Below are 18,220 nucleotides of genomic sequence, written 5' to 3'. Positions count from 1 at the left end.
TTTATGCCAAAATAATCAGTTAAAGTTGGTTATTGCCTCCATGGCTGGGCAGTGTTTAAGGCTCTAGGGGAGAAAAGAGACTTAAAGTGAAAGAAGTGAAAATTTAATCTTAAATAATCACATACTGATGCAACCTCATGGTTGAGACTACAGTGAAATTCAAATCATGACACTATGACATTCGTTATGAGAACTATACAGATCTCATATTTCTGTTATCACTGTGAAGTAATCTGAGATGTCAAATAGGAAGTAGGTCTTAACTCTGGGCATAGTTACAAGCAATTTAGTATATGTCATGGCTATGCTTTCAATATTCTTGATTTATTTAAGTAATTTATAAATAGGGCAGAAAACTGGGTTTCAGATCTCATTTAATTTTTAGTTCGGCATTGGTCATATTTGCCCAAGCTTTATGAAGGATAATGAATTCACTTGTTGGTGAAACATTTGAGTTACTTTAAAAATAATACAGAATAAAATTTTAATCAATTATCAAAATTCAGTGATTTTCCTGACATGGACAACCTGAAGACAAAAGAGAGAGCAAAAATCTGGAAACAGACACAGTCTCTGCTTAAAAGCAAGAACATTGAATAATTTGTCTTTTGCCAGAAATGGCTACTGTTTAATTTAGATAAGAAAACAAAACAAAGTATAAATTTTGAAGCATGCATAGATTCTACCAGTTTGCATAGAAACATACCAGAATATTCAAGACAGTACCTACAATATGTTTTTAGTCAATTACTTCAATACTTTATTTTACTATGATCTCAATAGGATAACTTAAATATCACTGTGGATATAAAATAGATCTTGTCTTACAGCTTCAGATGATAGAATATTAGTATAATGCAATTAAAGAAAAAAATTAACTATCCTGGAAGTTACAGTAAAATGACATATTTTTAGACAAATAATTTAAATATAAAAATAGACATTTCTATCTTGTCACTTTATTATCACTCTATTTGATCTCAGATTTTAAAAATTGTAAAAATATTTATAAAAATGGTAGATTTCGATGTTTTCAAATACAATTGAGAGAACTAGGAAAAAACCATCAAAATGATACCATGAAGTGGGCATAAAAGCCCTATAAAAGACATGCTCCTTAAAGAACCAGGGCTTCCCTGGTGGTTCAGTGGTAAAGAATCCGCTTGCAATGCAGGAGACCCATGTTTGATCCCTGGGTCAGGAAGATCCCCTGGAGGAGGGAATGGTAATCCATTCCAGTATTCTGACCTGGAGAACTTCATGGATAGAGAAGCCTGGCAGGTTAAAGTTCATGGGGTCGCAGTCAAACACGACTGAGTGACTTTCACAGAGGAACATATTCCTTTAGGGATAACATAAAATGATTTTAAAGAACAATATATGAAACATACATGTCAGTGATTTCCAAGAATATAGTGAGATGGGTGCTTTCCACATATAATGAACAAAGATGGAAAAGAGTGCTAAAGGAATTCAGTGCATCTTATCATAATTACAGAGTTATTCATTCAACAAACCCAAAGAACTGAGACAAAGGTATTTTCCTATATCAACATTCAGTTCAGTTCAGCTCAGTCACTCAGTCATGTCCGACTCTTTGTGACCCCATGGACTGCAGCACGCCAGGCTCCCCTGTCCATCACCCAACTCTGGGAGCTCACTCAAAATCATGCCCATCGAGTCAGTGATGCCATCCAACCATCTCATCCTCTGTCGTCCCCTTCTCCTCCTGCCTTCAGTCTTGCCTAGCATCAGGGTCTTTTCCAGTGAGTCAGTTCTTCACACCAGGTGGCCAAAGCATTGGAGCTCCATTTGAATGCAGAGTTCCAAAGAATAGCAAGGAGAGATAAGAAAGCCTTCCCCTGCAATCAATGCAAAGAAATAGAAGAAAACAATAGAAAGGGGAAGACTAGAGATCTCTTCAAGAAAATCAGAGATACCAAGGGAACATTTCATGCAAAGATGGGCTCGATAAAGGACAGAAATGGTAGGGACCTAACAGAAACAGAGGATATTAAGAAGAGGTGGCAAGAATACACCGAAGAACTGTACAAAAAATATCTTCACAACCAATATAATCATGACGGTGTGATCACTCACACTTACCTAGAGCTAGACATCCTGAACTGTGAAGTCAAGTGGGCCTTAGGAAACATCACTATGAACAAAGCTAGTGGAGGTGATGAAATTCCGGTTGAGCTATTTCAAATCCTAAAAGATGATGCTGTGAAAGTGCTGCACGCAATATGCCAGCAAATTTGGAAAACTCAGCAGTGGCCACAGGACTGGAAAAGGTCAGTTTTCATTCCAATCCCAAAGAAAGGCAATGCCAAAGAATGCTCAAACTACTGCACAATTGCCCTCATCTCACACACTAGTAAAGTAATGCTCAAAATTCTCCAAGCCAGGCTTCAGCAATATGTGAACCGTGAAGTTCCAGATGTTCAAGCTGGTTTTAGAAAAGGCAGAGGAACCAGAGATCAAGTTGCCACCATCCTCTGGATCATGGAAAAAGAATGAGAGTTCCCTAAAACATCTATTTCTGCTTTATTGACTATGCCAAAGCCTTTGACTGTGTGGATCACAATAAACTGTGGAAAATTCTTCAAGAGATGGGAATACCAGACCACCTAACTTGCCTCTTCAGAAACCTGTATGCAGGTCAGGAAGCAACAGTTAGAACTGGACATGGAACAACAGACTGGTTCCAAATAGGAAAAGGAGTACGTCAAGGCTGTGTACTGTCACCCTGCTTATTTAACTTATATGTAGAGTACATCATGAGAAACGCTGGACTGGAAGAAACACAAGCTGGAATCAAGATTGCCGGGAGAAATATCAGTAACATCAGATATGCAGATGACACCACCCTTATGGCAGAAAGTGAAGAGGAACTAAAAAGCCTCTGGATGAAAGTGAAAGAGGAGAGTGAAAAAGTTGGCTTAAAGCTCAACATTCAGAAAACTAAGATCATGGCATTCAATCCCATCACTTCATGGGAAATAGACGGGGAAACAGTGGCTGACCTTATATTTCTGGCCTCCCAAATCACTGCGGATGGTCATTGCAGCCATGAAATTAAAAGACGCTTACTCCTTGGAAGGAAATTTATGACCAACTTAGACAGCATGTTAAAAAGCAGAGACATTACTTTGCCAAAAAAGGTCCGTCTAGTCAAGGCTATGGTTTTTCCAGTGGTCATGTATGGATGTGAGAGTTGGACTGTGAAGAAAGCTGAGCACCAAAGAATTGATGCTTTTGAATTGTGGTGTTGGAGAAGACTCTTAAGAGTCTCTTGGACTGCAAGGAGATCCAACCAGTCCATCCTAAAGGAGATCAGTCCTGGGTGTTCATTAGAAGGACTGACGTTGAAGCTGAAACTCCAATACTTTGGCCACCTCATGAGAAGAGCTGACTCATTTGAAAAGACCCTGATGCTTGGATAGATTGAGGGCAGGAGGAGAAGGGCACGACAGAGGATGAGATGGTTGGATGGTATCACCAACTCAATGGGCATGGGTTTGGGTGGACTCCAGGAGTTGGTGATAAGCAGGGAGGCCTGGCTTGTTGCAGTTCATTGGGTTACAAAGAATCAGACACGACTGAGTGACTGAACTGAACTGAACTGAACTTCAGCATCAGTCCTTCCAATAAATTTTCAGGATTGATTTTCTTTACGATTGATTGGTTGGATCTCCTTGCAGTCCGAGGGACTCTCCAGAGTCTTATCCAACACCACAGTTCAAGAGCATCAACTCTTTGCCGCTCACCTTTTTTTATGGTCCAACTCTCATATGCATATGTGACTACTGGAAAAACCATAGCTTTAACTATACAGGGCTTTGTTGGTAAATTAATGTCTCTGTTTTTAAAAATATGGTGTCTATGTTCATCATAGCTTTTCTTCCAAAGCTCAAATGTCGTTAATTTCATGACTCCAATCACCACCTGCTGTGATGTTGGAGCCCCAGAGAATAAAATCCGTCACTGTTTCCATTGTTTCCCCATTTATTTGCCATGAAGTAATAGGGCCGGATGCCATGATCTTAGTTTTTTTAATGTTGAGTTTTGTATTATCCTGAATATTGATATTCAGGGTATCAGTATATCAAAACATCAAATATTAATATATCAAAATATCAAAACATCCAATATTAACATATCAAAATATCAAAGCATCATACCTAACAATGATCTGGGAATGTAACTGATATTCCCAGGTGTAAAATTATTCTTTTAACATTTAGAGGAGATACTGTACACATTTCTGGCTTGTTTTTTAAATAAGAGCTGTATTCAGACTAATACACTATAGCAGGCTTTCCAACCCCTGGGCCATGGACCAGTTCATGTTAGGAACCTGGCTGTATAGCAGGAGACGAGCAGTGGGCAAATGCTTGTATTTATAGCTGCTCCCCATTGTTTGCATAACCTTCTGAGCTCTACCTCCTCTCAGATCAGAAGTGGCATTAGATTTTCACAGGAGCATGGACCCTACTGTTCCTGAATCATTCCAAAACAATCTCCCCCATCTCATCCATGGAAAAATTGTCTTCCATGAGACCAATCTCTGGTGCCAAAAAGGTTGGGGACTGCAAAGCAATCAATAGGGATTTAAAGATATGTTTAACAGCTATATATAATCCATTCAGGAAAATAGGCAGGCTTGTGAGGATGGAAGACTGATCATGGGCAAAAAAGCCTTTGCTCATAAAAATATTTTAAGTAATTTCTATATAAGGGATGTGAAAGTATCTTTCTGTTCATTCGTGTGTTCAGTTCACAATGATTTGCCATTGGCTTACTCTTAGCCAACTCTGGTAGGGCCGAGTTCCAGTCCTCCCTTTTCTGGAGGCCCAGGGAAAAGTCCCACAATGCCTGGGTATCTGTAGGTGGCAGGAGTCGTCTGTAAGGCCACCCCTTCCCCCCTGCCCCCGCCACCTCCTCCCCCTTCTTTCAACCTGGCTTCCTTTCCTCCCTTGAAATCTTTGATGTTAGTACTTGGACCTGAAGTTCTGTGTCTCTATAGGAGCTTTTCTGAGAGACTGTATTCTTGTATTTAAGGGCTTCCCTGATGGTGCAGAGGTTAAAGCGTCTACCTGCAATGCGGGAGACCTGGGTTCAATCTCTGGGTCGGGAAGATCCCCTGGAGAAGGAAATGGCAACCCACTCCAGTATTCTTGCCTGGAGAATCCCATGGACGAAGGAGCTTGGTGGGCTACAGTCCACGGGTCACAAAGAGTCGGACACGACTGAGCGACTTCACTTTACTCTTAGCCAGGAGGCAAAGCGGAGATAAAACAGAGAATGAACCCCAGTTTCTGACTTTAAGATATTTATGTTATGATAGGAGATACAGACTGGTAAAAGGCAAAGATTTAAAGGGGAATTGATATGTAGACATGTACAAGCATTTGAGAGTGAGGCCCCTGAATCAATTCATAAAGTACTGCAGAAATGCAAGTGAGAGTTAAAAGGGGCCTGCAAAAGACCAGCTTGAGATACATTTAGGAAAATAATTGACATGACTTAGTAACTGTCTAGGAGAAACAGTTATGGAGGACCCCCACGTTTTGGACATGAGCAGCTGATGTATGAAATACAGATGGAGGTAAGAACACAGTGTGTGAGGGACTTTTGAGGGCTCCAAGACTTGAGGGTAAAGATGAATTCAATCTTGACCACATTAAGTCTGAAGTGTCTAAATGATATCGAGTTGAACATGAAAACAGATCCTTTGCTCCCTGTCCTGCTTGCTCATTTCTGTTCTCTTCCAGCCTTAAAAGACCCTAATTCTTTCAATTCTAGTATATGAGAGACAGCAAAAGAGACACAGATGTAAAGAACAGACGTTGGACTCTGTGGGAGAAGGCGAGGGTGCGATGATTTGAGAGAATAGCATTGAAACATGTATATTATCATATGTGAAATAGAACATTAGTCCAGGTTCGATACATGAGACAGGGTTCTCAGGGCTGGTGCACTGGGATGACCCTGAGGGATGGGATGGGGAGGGAGGTGAGAAGGAGGGTCAGGATGGGGAACACATGTACACCCAGAGCTGATTCATGTCAATGTATGGCAAAAATCACCACAATAGTATAAAGTAACTAGCCTCCAATTAAAATAATAAAAAAAGACCCTAATTCTAGGAACGAGATTCACTCAGCAACTCAACCTAACTCCTGACTTATGCTCTCCTGAACGCACACTATGCCTTGTCTAACCTGCTGATTCTTTTCCTAGATAAAAAAGAAGTAAGGATGAAGAATAAAGTAGCTAAAAAATGACCAGCTCTCTACCCCAGCACCCCCTTTAGTAACCCTGCAGGCAGATCATGCAGGTAAGATAACATCAGAAGAGATGTTCACGCAATCGAGAATGATCAGAACCCAACATCCTGCTCTGATAGATTCACTGAGATTCTTCCCCATTTCCCCCTTTATAACTGGTCATGGCCAAGCAGAATCTTCAGAGTTGATCTCTGGACAAATCCACCTTCTCCTCAGATTGTTGGCTTTTTTGATTAAAGCACCCTTCCTGTTTATTCACACTTGCCTCTCAAATGATTGGCTTTTGAGCAACTGAACCTGAGTTCAATAACAAACACAGCAGTGGTATATGACATACACAATTAGCTGTCTATATATGTACGTGTGTGTGTGTGTATCTATCTATCATCTATGTGTCTGCTACCTATCATCTACCTCTTATCTAAGTATTTATCATCTATCATCCATGCAGCTATCCATCTATCCATTCATCCATTTATCCATCCATTCATCTATCATCCCTCTATCTATCCTTTTATCTAACATCCATCCATCCATCTATCTATCCATCTATTTATCATCTATCTATCTATAGCTCAAATAAAGATCTGATTTACTGGAAGCACAAGTTGATGAGTAACAGCTCCAGCACTGATGCCAGAGCATCACCACCGTCTCTACAGCATCACCATACTAGTACTCGCCAAGTTGGTCTTACCATAAGTACCAGCAGACAGTCAACTGAGTGCTTTCTCTCATCTCTGATAAAAGGCAGATCAAAAGTTCAGAGGCAAATGAATGCCATAGAGCAAGTATCAGGCAATGAAGCTGGGGAAAAAGTAGTTCTATGGTGAAGCATCTCTAGGTGTTTTCTGTATCATCACTATGGTTTTCCAGCACGATGGTGCCTCAGGTGCCCATAGGGATAAGCATCAGGATGGGGATCTTTGACTGGCTGATTTCCCTTCCCTGTTGTACCTCTTCACCCTCCTTGCCAAAGTGTACTCTGTGATGATCTCTTTAAAACTACTGCAGTCAAACTGTGTCTGAGAGTCTACTCTAGGGGAAACCAATCTGAAACAATCAGCCTGCCAATGCAGGAGACACAGAAGACTTGGGGTTGATCCCTGGGTCAGGAACACACGCTGGAGGAGGAAATGGAAACTCACCCCAGCATTCTTGTCTGGAGAGTTCCATGGACAGAGGAGCCTGGCAGGCTACAGTCCATGGGGTCACAAAGAGTTGGACGTGACTGAGCATGTACCCGCATTACAGTAAATATAGCCTTAATCTAATAAGAAGACTATTAGTAATACAGTTACCTTCTTTACATAGATGCCTGTAATTTTTTTCAATGAGACTACACTGAAAACTCACTGATTATAATTATTCCTCAAATACTGAAAAATCACTTTTTATACATTAGACTATTGAGGTTTAAATGTGGCTTTGCCACTTGTGTGAAAATGGGTCAGTTATTTAACTTCTATAAGACTAGTTTTCTCATGTGTAACAATATAAAAGCAAGAAATCATAATTTATTCATAATTTGTGAAAGAAAATTAAATTAGATAATCCATACAAAGCATTCAGCACAGTATTATATTTGATAATAGTTTTTTAAAATTCTATGTTGCTGTTATTATTGCTTTTTAAAAACATTTTTTTTTTTGATGTGGAGTTGAATTTGTTCTCATATTACTTCTTTTTCATGTTTTGGTTGTTTGGCCATGAGGAACGTGGGATCTTAGTTCCCGGCCAGATTTTGAACCCACATCCCCTACATTGGAAGGTGAAGTCTTAACCACTGTATCATCAGGGAAGTCCACGGTTGTTTTAACAGTTGTTATTTTATCTGTCAAGTCCTCTGTGAAAGACGCTAGGAAACAAGGAGAGACACGAACTGCATGAGAGAAAGTGAGAGACACACGATAAAAAGATGAATAAATTACAGTTTCCTCCCTTAAGGATTCACAGACCAGTGGACTGATGCATCAAATGAGACAAGGGACATAATAGACGGCACAGAGGCACTGAAGAGCCCACAGGAGGTATGGCCAACTGTGTCTGAAAGAACTAGGGATGTCTTTATAGATGAGTCTGTATGTGGAAAACAGATCATGAAGGATCTTGAAAGTGATTCTGAGAAATCTGGACATCAGCCTGCAGTCAATGGGAAGTATTTCTCATACTGTTAATGATGGGGAAGACAGGACACTGTTTATAATTCCTCTGACATCTGGGTAAGTGATGCACTGAGACAGCAAAGATGCAAGGAAGAAAGTTTGGAGGTTGTAATAGCTTGGGCAAAAATAATGAGGGTGCTGATCTGAGTTTTACTCTAAGGAAAGCCAGCCTGTTTGTGGTGGTGCCGGAACTGATTAAATTATATGTAGTCATCCCAGCATTTAAGCTGCTCCAAAGGAAATTGAATTCACGCTCAAAGTCAGCCATTGCATTGGCCAAGCTATTGTTCAGATGACTCCTTCTCATTATTACTAGAAATATTGCGGCATATCCAGAATTTTGTTAAGAATCTGCAACCTGTGTATTTTAGATTTAACTTCAAGTCAAGCTGGGAATGGGAAATTTGTGAAATTAGAAGACAATGTGGCAATATGGAACTGTGTTGAAGAAATAAGTAAAATGAAGTCAGACACAATGTATATGTTTATGTATAGGTAGCAAATTTATGAAAGGAGAATAGGGATAATTTAATACTGTTGTATTAACTTTATAGCACTACAGGTGAAAATGCCTGTTATCATTGCATTTCATATTGTGTATTATTTTAAAATAAGCCTTTTAATAAAATTAACTTGGAGAGTAATAATGGCTCAGAAATGAGGACATCTCTGTAAGTAATACTTTATCTAAGTGAATGGAAAAACAAATCTTTAAATCTAAATGTACCAAACAGACAAAATAAATAAATTCTTAGGCTACTTGCGAGAAACGACACATCTTAGAGGCATTTTTAAAAGTTGGTCAAAAACCAGTTGGTAAACGTTCTGCTAAACCATTCACAATAATGAAAATAAAACTGAATAGAATATTTCTCACACTCTTCTGTTTCCACAAACAGAGCATATATGCTTTCTGATATTCACTATTGACATTTAATAACAGGGCGATTTAAAGATATATTTAGTTTAACAATAGTCTTTATTATAAACATACTTAAACACCATTCTTTTATAATAACATTAATTTATCTTTGCATTTTCACTGGTTTCACAAACAGTGTTTCATCTATCTTTGCAATTTCACTGGTTTCACAAAAAGTGGTTCTTTCACAAATAGGAATAAGCCAACTAAAAAAAAAAATTAGGGATATGTGATTTAAGTACCTGACTTATTTGTGATTTTTTTTGTCTGAAAGAGATATCTTACTGTTCATGCAACAATATCAACCTTTATACTGTGTTTAGGTAAACTTGCATTTAAGATTCTCAAAGCCTTCATATTTTCTTTATCATCATCTGAACACTTTCTCATGCCTAAGGCTGAATATTTAGTTTTGGACACAACATCAAAACCTGCATTTTAAAGATTCAAACACTCAGACTGCAAGATTTGGGTAGAATGTTTGAATGAAAGCATTTGAACATTTTACTCCTTAGATCATTCCATTAGCTTATCTAAAGTTATTATTTTATTTTTTGTTTTAATGGATTGTTTTCTATTTATGTAAGTAGATCAGTCCGGATGTTATATTATGGTAATAAATAATTTCCAATCCCAATGGCTCACAAAAATGAATATACTCTTTCTGTGTCTTCTGCTTATTTATCACTGGTTGGCTAGAGAGTCTCTGCCTGAGGTCACTAGCACCAGTCAATATTTTGACCATTGTCAAACACTGTGTCAGACGTTAGTTAGAACAGTGGTGGGTCTCAAGCTGGAAGTTAAATGGTCTGTCTCTAAAATGACAGTTCCTTCTGCTTAGAAATCACTGGTCAGCACTAGTCACGTGGCAGGAGGGCCCGGTAAGTGCAATCTTAAATACAGTGAAGAATTATAGCCAGAAGTAGTTGGGATGAACATGACCATCTTAGTCTTTTATGTTCTTTCAATAAAAAAGGAAATAGGAAAATGGAAACTGCCCGTTATATTACATTACATGGAAACATTAAAGAGATTCAATTTCTTCACAGACCAAAAAAGAAAAAAATGATTGCATATATTTAAGGTCTCTCATCTACAGAAGCATAGTTGAAATCTCATTTTTAGAACTGTAACCACACTTAAGGTATCATCAAGTTTAGTCCTTCGTTTAATTGAAATTTGAGACATTTAAAGTTTTAGAGAGTTAAACAAAAATTATTTTAACAATCAAACAGGTAAAACAGTGTACGGGGTGAAGAGTGATAGAATTATGGGGCATTTGACCCAAAGAGTTTAAAATTTTTTGAAAGATATTTATAACTCACATAGCTGGGGAGTAGAGAGCAAAGAAATGGAATCCAACGCTCTTCACTTCTGATTACATAATATTTTGGAAATGCCATTCTATCACTGGCTTTTTAAGACATCTTATATTCAGTGGAAATTATATATTCAGTGGACAATTATATTCAGTGGAAATCTATATGTAGACAAAACTAAAAGAATTCAAAGCAACATAAACAAGTTTTGTGGGCACCCTTAGAGGGGCCACCACACGGCAGAAACTCTTGCATTAAGCAGCTCTGTTGCACAAGTTCTATGTCAGCAAATGCAACTAAGAGAGCCAGGGCTCACTTCCCAACAACGCCCACAACACTAAGGCAGGTCAACAAAGCTGGACTCCAGTCACCCTGATATAGCTCAAGTTTACGGCAGAGATTCCAAGACAGACTGGTTTCCTCCTAAGGAACAAGATAAGTAAGTTACCACTTTTATTTCACATCATTCCACTACCTCTCCTCAGAGAGATTAGGCCAGATAATGAAACAAAAGGCATTCAAACAGGAAAGAAAGAATTAAAACTATTTCTACATGCGTACGACTCGACATTATATATTCTACACTTGATCTTAGCCAAAAGGCCGAGAAGCGATGACATTATATATCCGAAACAATGCACACATGCAGACATATACTCGCATGAACATACATGCAAACAAATTAAAATGATCTCAGTAAAGTTACAGATACAAGCTCGAAATACAAAATCAAACCTACTTCTTCAGATCAGCAATAAATAGGTTAAAATAAAATTAAGACAACTGTCTTATTTACAATACCATGAAGAAGAATAAATTACTTAGAAAAACATTTAACAAAACAAATTCAAACTTACGCTGAAAACTGCAAATATTTATTGAAAGACATTTTCAGTTCAGTTCAATTCAGTCGCTCAGTCGTGTCCGACTCTTTGAGACCCTATGAATCGCAGCACACCAGGCCTCCCTGTTCATCACCAACTCCCGGAGTTCACTCAGATTCACGTCCATTGAGTCAGTGATGCCATCCAGCCATCTCATCCTCTGTCGTCCCCTTCTCCTCCTGCCCCCAATCCCTTCAAGCACCAGAGTCTTTTCCAATGAGTCAACTCTTCGCATGAGGTGGCCAAAGTACTGGAGTTTCAGCTTTAGCATCATTCCTTCCAAAGAAATCCCAGGGCTGATCTCCTTCAGAATGGACTGGTTGTATCCCCTTGCAGTCCAAGGGACTCTCAAGAGTCTTCTCCAACACCACAGTTCAAAAGCATCAATTCTTCGGCTCTCAGCCTTCTTCACAGTCCAACTCTCACATCCATACATGACCACTGGAAAAACCATAGCCTTAACTAGATGGACCTTAGTCAGCAAAGTAATGTCTCTGCTTTTGAATATGCTATCTAGGCTGCTCATAACTTTTCTTCCAAGGAGTGTCTTTTAATTTCATGGCTGCAATCACCATCTGCAGTGATTTTGGAGACTCCCAAAATAAAGTCTGACACTGTTTCCACTGTTTCCCCATCTATTTCCCATGAAGTGATGGGACTGGATGCCATGATCTTCGTTTTCTGAATGTTGAGCTTTAAGCCAACTTTTTCACTCTCCTTTTTCACTTTCATCCAGAGGCTTTTTAGTTCCTCTTCACTTTCTGCCATAAGGGTGGTATCATCTGCTTATCTGAGGTTATTGATATTTCTCCTGGCAATCTTGATTCCAGCTTGTGTTTCTTCCAGTCCAGCGTTTCTCATGATGTACTCTGTATATAAGTTAAATAAGCAGGGTGACAATATACAGCCTTGACGTACACATTTTCCTATTTGGAACCAGTCTGTTGTTCCATGTCCAGTTCTGACTGTTGCTTCCTGACCTGCATATAGGGCTATCTAAATAAATGGAAACACATCCCAGGCTTTGAATCAGAAAACAATATCAAGATGGCAATATTCCCCAATGTACAGATTTAACGCAATTCACATAAAAATCCCAGGTGTCTTTTTTTTTGTGACAAATGGATTCTAAAATTCATTTGTTTATACTTTGGTTATACTTGCTTATTTAACTTATATGCAAAGTATGTCATCTGAAATGCTGGGCTGGTTGAATCACAAGCTGTAATAAAGATTGCTGGGGTAAATATCAGCAACCCCAGATATGCAGATGATTCCACTAAAATGGCAGAAAGTGAAGAGGAACTAAAGTCTCTTGATGAGAGTGATAGAGGAGGGCAAAAAAACTGGCTTAAAACTCAACTTTCAAAAAACTAAGATTATGGTATCTGGCCCCATCATTTCATGGCAAATAGATTGGGAAGCAATGGAAACAGAGACAGACTTTATTTTCTTGGGCTACAAAATGACTTCAGATGGTGACTGCAGCCATGAAATTAATAAAAGATACTTGCTCCTTGGAAGAAAAGCTATGACCAACTTAGACAGCACATTAAGCAGAGACATTACTGACAAAGCTACGGTTTTTCCAGTGGTCATGTATGGATCTGAGAGTTGGATAATAAAGAAAGCTGAGTGCAGAAGAATTGATGCTCTTGAACTGTGGTGCTGGAGAAAACTCTTGAGTCCCTTGGACAGCAAGGAGATCAAGCCAATCAATCCTAAAGGAATCAACCCTGAATATTCATTGGAAGGACTGATACTGAAGCTCCAATACTTTGGTCACCCTGATGTGAAGAGTCAACTCATTGGAAAAGACCCTGATGCTGGGAAAGATTGAAGACAAAAGGAGAAGGGGCTTTAGAGGATGAGATGGTTAGATAGCACCACCAACTCAGTGGACACGAATTGTGGCAAACTCTAGGAGACGGTGAAGTGCAGGGGTCTGGCATGCTGCAGTCTACAGGTCATGAAGAGTCGGACAGGACTTGTGACTGAACAACACCCAAAAATGTGTTACGAAACCCATTGCATTATCCTTAAATTCGTATGCTAATGTCTTACTCAGTATTTCAGAATGTTTGCTGTATTTAGAGGCAGGGGCTTTAAAGAGCTAGTTAAGTTATAGTGAAGTCATTAGTGAGCACTAAATCAACAGGAATGGTATTTTTAGGAGACAAAAAATCTGAACACAGACATGGATAGAAGAGCAGGTGAAGACGCAGAGAGACGTGCATTAGGTCTCGGAAGAAACCCAACCTGCTGACATCCTGACCGCAGACTCCAGTATCCAGAATCATGAGAAGATAATTTTATGCTGTTTAACTTACACAAGAAAATAATTTTGTGGTCAAATGATAAAAATACTATTTTATTTTAGTTAAATCATTTTAAAAGATAGTTGATCAGTCTATAGCAAAAATAAAAGCAACATATTTTGACATTTATAACATAAGTTGAAACAAAATATATGGCAATAACAGCAGAAAGGTCTGAAGTAGAAAAATATTACATAGAATGTTGCATAGAAAAATGCATACTGTTATATACTTCTCATACTACAAATGAAGTCATATAATATTACTTAAGGGAAGACCATGATTCGTTATGCTATATTCCATCAGCATAAAAGCAACCACTAAAATAACAGAGCATAAATAAAGTGAATGGTTTCCAATTATGCGTTGTATAGAGAGTAAGAATGTAATCAACATTTGCTAGATTGAAATGAATTGATTTGGAAACTTGGATAAAAATAATCACACATATACACACAATGCATAGTTATATCTGCGTCACCCTCACACACACACACAAAAGATTACATAGAATGATAACATTTGAAATTAATTCAAAAGAAGTTAGAGGAGAGAGAAAAGTCTTAAAAGTCTTTAAGAACTCAGCATTACTTCAGTGATATTTTGAAGTGCAAAGCAGTGTTGTATATTTCAGCAAACCGTATCAGTTACTACATTGAATGTAAGGTGTTCTGAACAAGCACATAAAAGGCAGTGCCAGATTGCTCTCTGCTGCCTCCTACAGACTCATTCATAAAACAAAGATGCAAATAAATATAAAAGTAAAGGCACAGAAGATATACTATGCTAACACTAACAAAAAGAAAGCTAAAGTGGCTTTCATAATAGCCAACAAAACAGATTTCAAAGCAAAGAATATTACCAAGATACAAAGTTTATTTCTTGATAAAAGGTCAGTGTATGAAGAGGACGTAACAATTCAAATATTTATGTACCTAGAAATAGAAATATATGAAACAAAAGTTGAGAGAACTGCAAGGAAATACAGATAATCCTAAAGTTACAAGAAACTAACTCTTTGGGTTTATCTTGCTCTTCTTTTCCAATTCTCATGGTGAAATCTTAGCTTATTGATTCACTGCCCTTTTTATTTCTGTTTTAAAACACTGAATGATAGATTAGAATTATTTCACTTTAAGAACTACTTTAAGTATAAAAATTTAAAAAAATATTTAATTTTTATTTAAAATATTTTCTAATTTCACTTGAAACTTCTTTTAGGACATATTGATCTCTTAGAATTGTTTTCAATTTCCAACTGTATGAATATTATCCTATCTTCCTGCTGCTAATTTTTAATTTAATTTTATTATCAGAGAACATGCTCTGTAAATCTACAGTCTTTTAAAACTTGTAGTCTTAGTTTTATGACCCAGGATATGGTTTGACTTGAACAGTGTTTTCTGCACACTTGAGAGAACTATATATTTTGCTATTTCTGGGTTGGGTATTTGGGTTTCTTTTCATGCGTCTCTTTTTCTGAATTCTTTGGATTATTTTTACACCTTTTACTACTTGACTTTAATGCATCCACTGTGATTCTGATGTTATATTGGGCTTTCACAGTGGGGTGGCTCAGCTGTAAAAGTATTCCCTTGCAATGCAGAAGATGCTTGAAATAGGGGTTCTATCCCTGGGCCAAGAAGATCCCCTGCAGGAGGGCATGGCATTCCATTGAAGGATTCTTGCCTCCAGAATCCCATGGGCAGATGAGGCTGGCAGGCTACCGTCCATGGGGTCACAAAGAGTAGGACATGACTGAAGTGACTGAGCACTCAGGTACATATTGTATAATATTTTAATGGGAGCTTTCGGGATTAAAATACTTGTCATGCTTCAAGTCCATTTAGAATTAATATTGCACCTACTTCATTTTAAGATGGAAATCTTATTACCATATAGGTTTCTCTGCACTCTTAGGCTGTAGTTGTCTTATTTCTATGTACACTGAAAACCACCAGAAAATAGTGTGTTTTCGTTTTCAACTGTCAAACGAGTTTTAAGGAATTCAAAAACTCAGCGCTATTTTGAATTCTCATGTCCTTTCCTCACCCCACTATTGCTGTTTTTTCCCAACAATGCCAATTAGGTGGGCCATACATTTTTCTAGGCCTTAGAGTTGAGTTCCATGGTGTGACAATAGCAAGCGTTCTTTTTTCCATCTTCTTCAGAAACCAGAATGATATTGGCAGGCTTTTAATTACAAACATCATCTATTTTATAGCTCTATTGATAGTCAGATATTCTGCTTAATTTTGTGACATTTTCACTTGAATTTTCAAGGAAATTTTATATTTCCTCTAAGAGTCAAACTTTCAGCATAGTGATGTTTATAAATCTCCTTTATTATAGCTTAAATGTCTATTGGAAGTTTAATGATACCATTCTTTCATGATTGACAATAATACCTGGGGATTTCCTTCTTGGTGGCTTTTGTTCTTCCTTAGAGATATTTTCTTGGGATTTAGAAATTTATTAATCCACTCAAAATACTAAATTTTGAATTTATAAATTTTTGACAATGTAATTGATTTCTTTTTTTATACTTATTTTCCCAGATGATTGATTTGAAAATTTTTTTTTCTTTTTTTTTTATTTATTTTTTTTTTTTAATTTTAAAATCTTAAATTCTTACATGCGTTCCCAAACATGAACCCCCCTCCCACCTCCCTCCCCACAACATCTCTCTGGGTCATCCCCATGCACCTGCCCCAAGCAAGCTGCACCCTACGTCAGACATGGACTGGCGATTCAATTCTTACATGACAGTATACACGTTAGAATTCCCATTCTCCCAAATCATCCCACCCTCTCCCTCTCCCTCTGAGTCCAAAAGTCCGTTATACACATCTGTGTCTTTTTTCCTGTCTTGCATACAGGGTCGTCATTGCCATCTTCCTAAATTCCATATATATATGTTAGTATACTGTATTGGTGTTTTTCTTTCTGGCTTACTTCACTCTGTATAATTGGCTCCAGTTTCATCCATCTCATCAGAACTGATTCAAATGAATTCTTTTTAACGGCTGAGTAATACTCCATTGTGTATATGTACCACAGCTTTCTTATCCATTCATCTGCTGATGGACATCTAGGTTGTTTCCATGTCCTGGCTATTATAAACAGTGCTGCGATGAACATTGGGGTACATGTGTCTCTTTCAATTCTGGTTTCCTCCGTGTGTATGCCCAGAAGTGGGATTGCTGGGTCATAAGGTAGTTCTATTTGCAATTTTTTAAGGAATCTCCACACTGTTCTCCATAGTGGCTGTACTAGTTTGCATTCCCACCAACAGTGTAGGAGGGTTCCCTTTTCTCCACACCCTCTCCAGCATTTATTGCTTGCAGATTTTTGGATCGCAGCCATTCTGACTGGTGTGAAGTGGTACCTCATTGTGGTTTTGATTTGCATTTCTCTAATAATGAGTGATGTTGAGCATCTTTTCATGTGTTTGTTAGCCATCCGTATGTCTTCTTTGGAGAAATGTCTATTTAGTTCTTTGGCCCATTTTTTGATTGGGTCGTTTATTTTTCTGGAATTGAGCTGCAGAAGTTGCTTGTATATTTTTGAGATTAGTTGTTTGTCAGTTGTTTCATTTGCTATTATTTTCTCCCATTCAGAAGGCTGTCTTTTCACCTTGCTTATATTTTCCTTTGTTGTACAGAAGCTTTTAATTTTAATTAGATCCATTTGTTTATTTTTGCTTTTATTTCCAGAATTCTGGGAGGTGGATCATAGAGGATCCTGCTGTGATTTATGTCGGAGAGTGTTTTGCCTATGTTCTCCTCTAGGAGTTTTATAGTTTCTGATCTTACATTTAGATCTTTAATCCATTTTGAGTTTATTTTTGTGTACGGTGTTAGAAAGTGATCTAGTTTCATTCTTTTACAAGTGGTTGACCAGTTTTCCCAGCACCACTTGTTAAAGAGATTGTCTTTACTCCATCATACACCATGACCAAGTGGGCTTTATCCCAGGGATGCAAGGATTCTTCAATATCCGCAAATCAATCAATGTAATTCACCACATTAACAAATTGAAAAATAAAAACCATATGATTATCTCAATAGATGCAGAGAAAGCCTTTGACAAAATTCAACATCCATTTATGATAAAAACTCTCCAGAAAGCAGGAATAGAAGGAACATACCTCAACATAATAAAAGCAATATATGACAAACCCACAGCAAACATTATCCTCAATGGTGAAAAATTGAAAGCATTCCCCCTAAAGTCAGGAACAAGACAAGGGTGTCCACTTTCACCGCTACTATTCAACATAGTTCTGGAAGTTTGGGCCACAGCAATCAGAGCAGAAA

General features: G+C 37.9%; 1 protein-coding gene across 1 annotated transcript in view; it reads right to left on the bottom strand.

Moving 5' to 3' along the window:
• GALNTL6 (polypeptide N-acetylgalactosaminyltransferase-like 6) overlaps positions 1-18,220 on the bottom strand; it is a 1,585,403-nt gene that overhangs the window by 821,806 nt on the left and 745,377 nt on the right. The gene's annotated exons all lie outside the window — the stretch shown is intronic.

The sequence above is a fragment of the Capra hircus genome, chromosome 8 (assembly GCF_001704415.2).
Source record: "Capra hircus breed San Clemente chromosome 8, ASM170441v1, whole genome shotgun sequence".
NCBI classification, from domain to species: Eukaryota; Metazoa; Chordata; class Mammalia; order Artiodactyla; family Bovidae; genus Capra; species Capra hircus.
The sequence above is the reverse complement of the archived record's forward strand: the minus strand, read 5'-3'. Positions and strand labels throughout refer to the sequence as shown.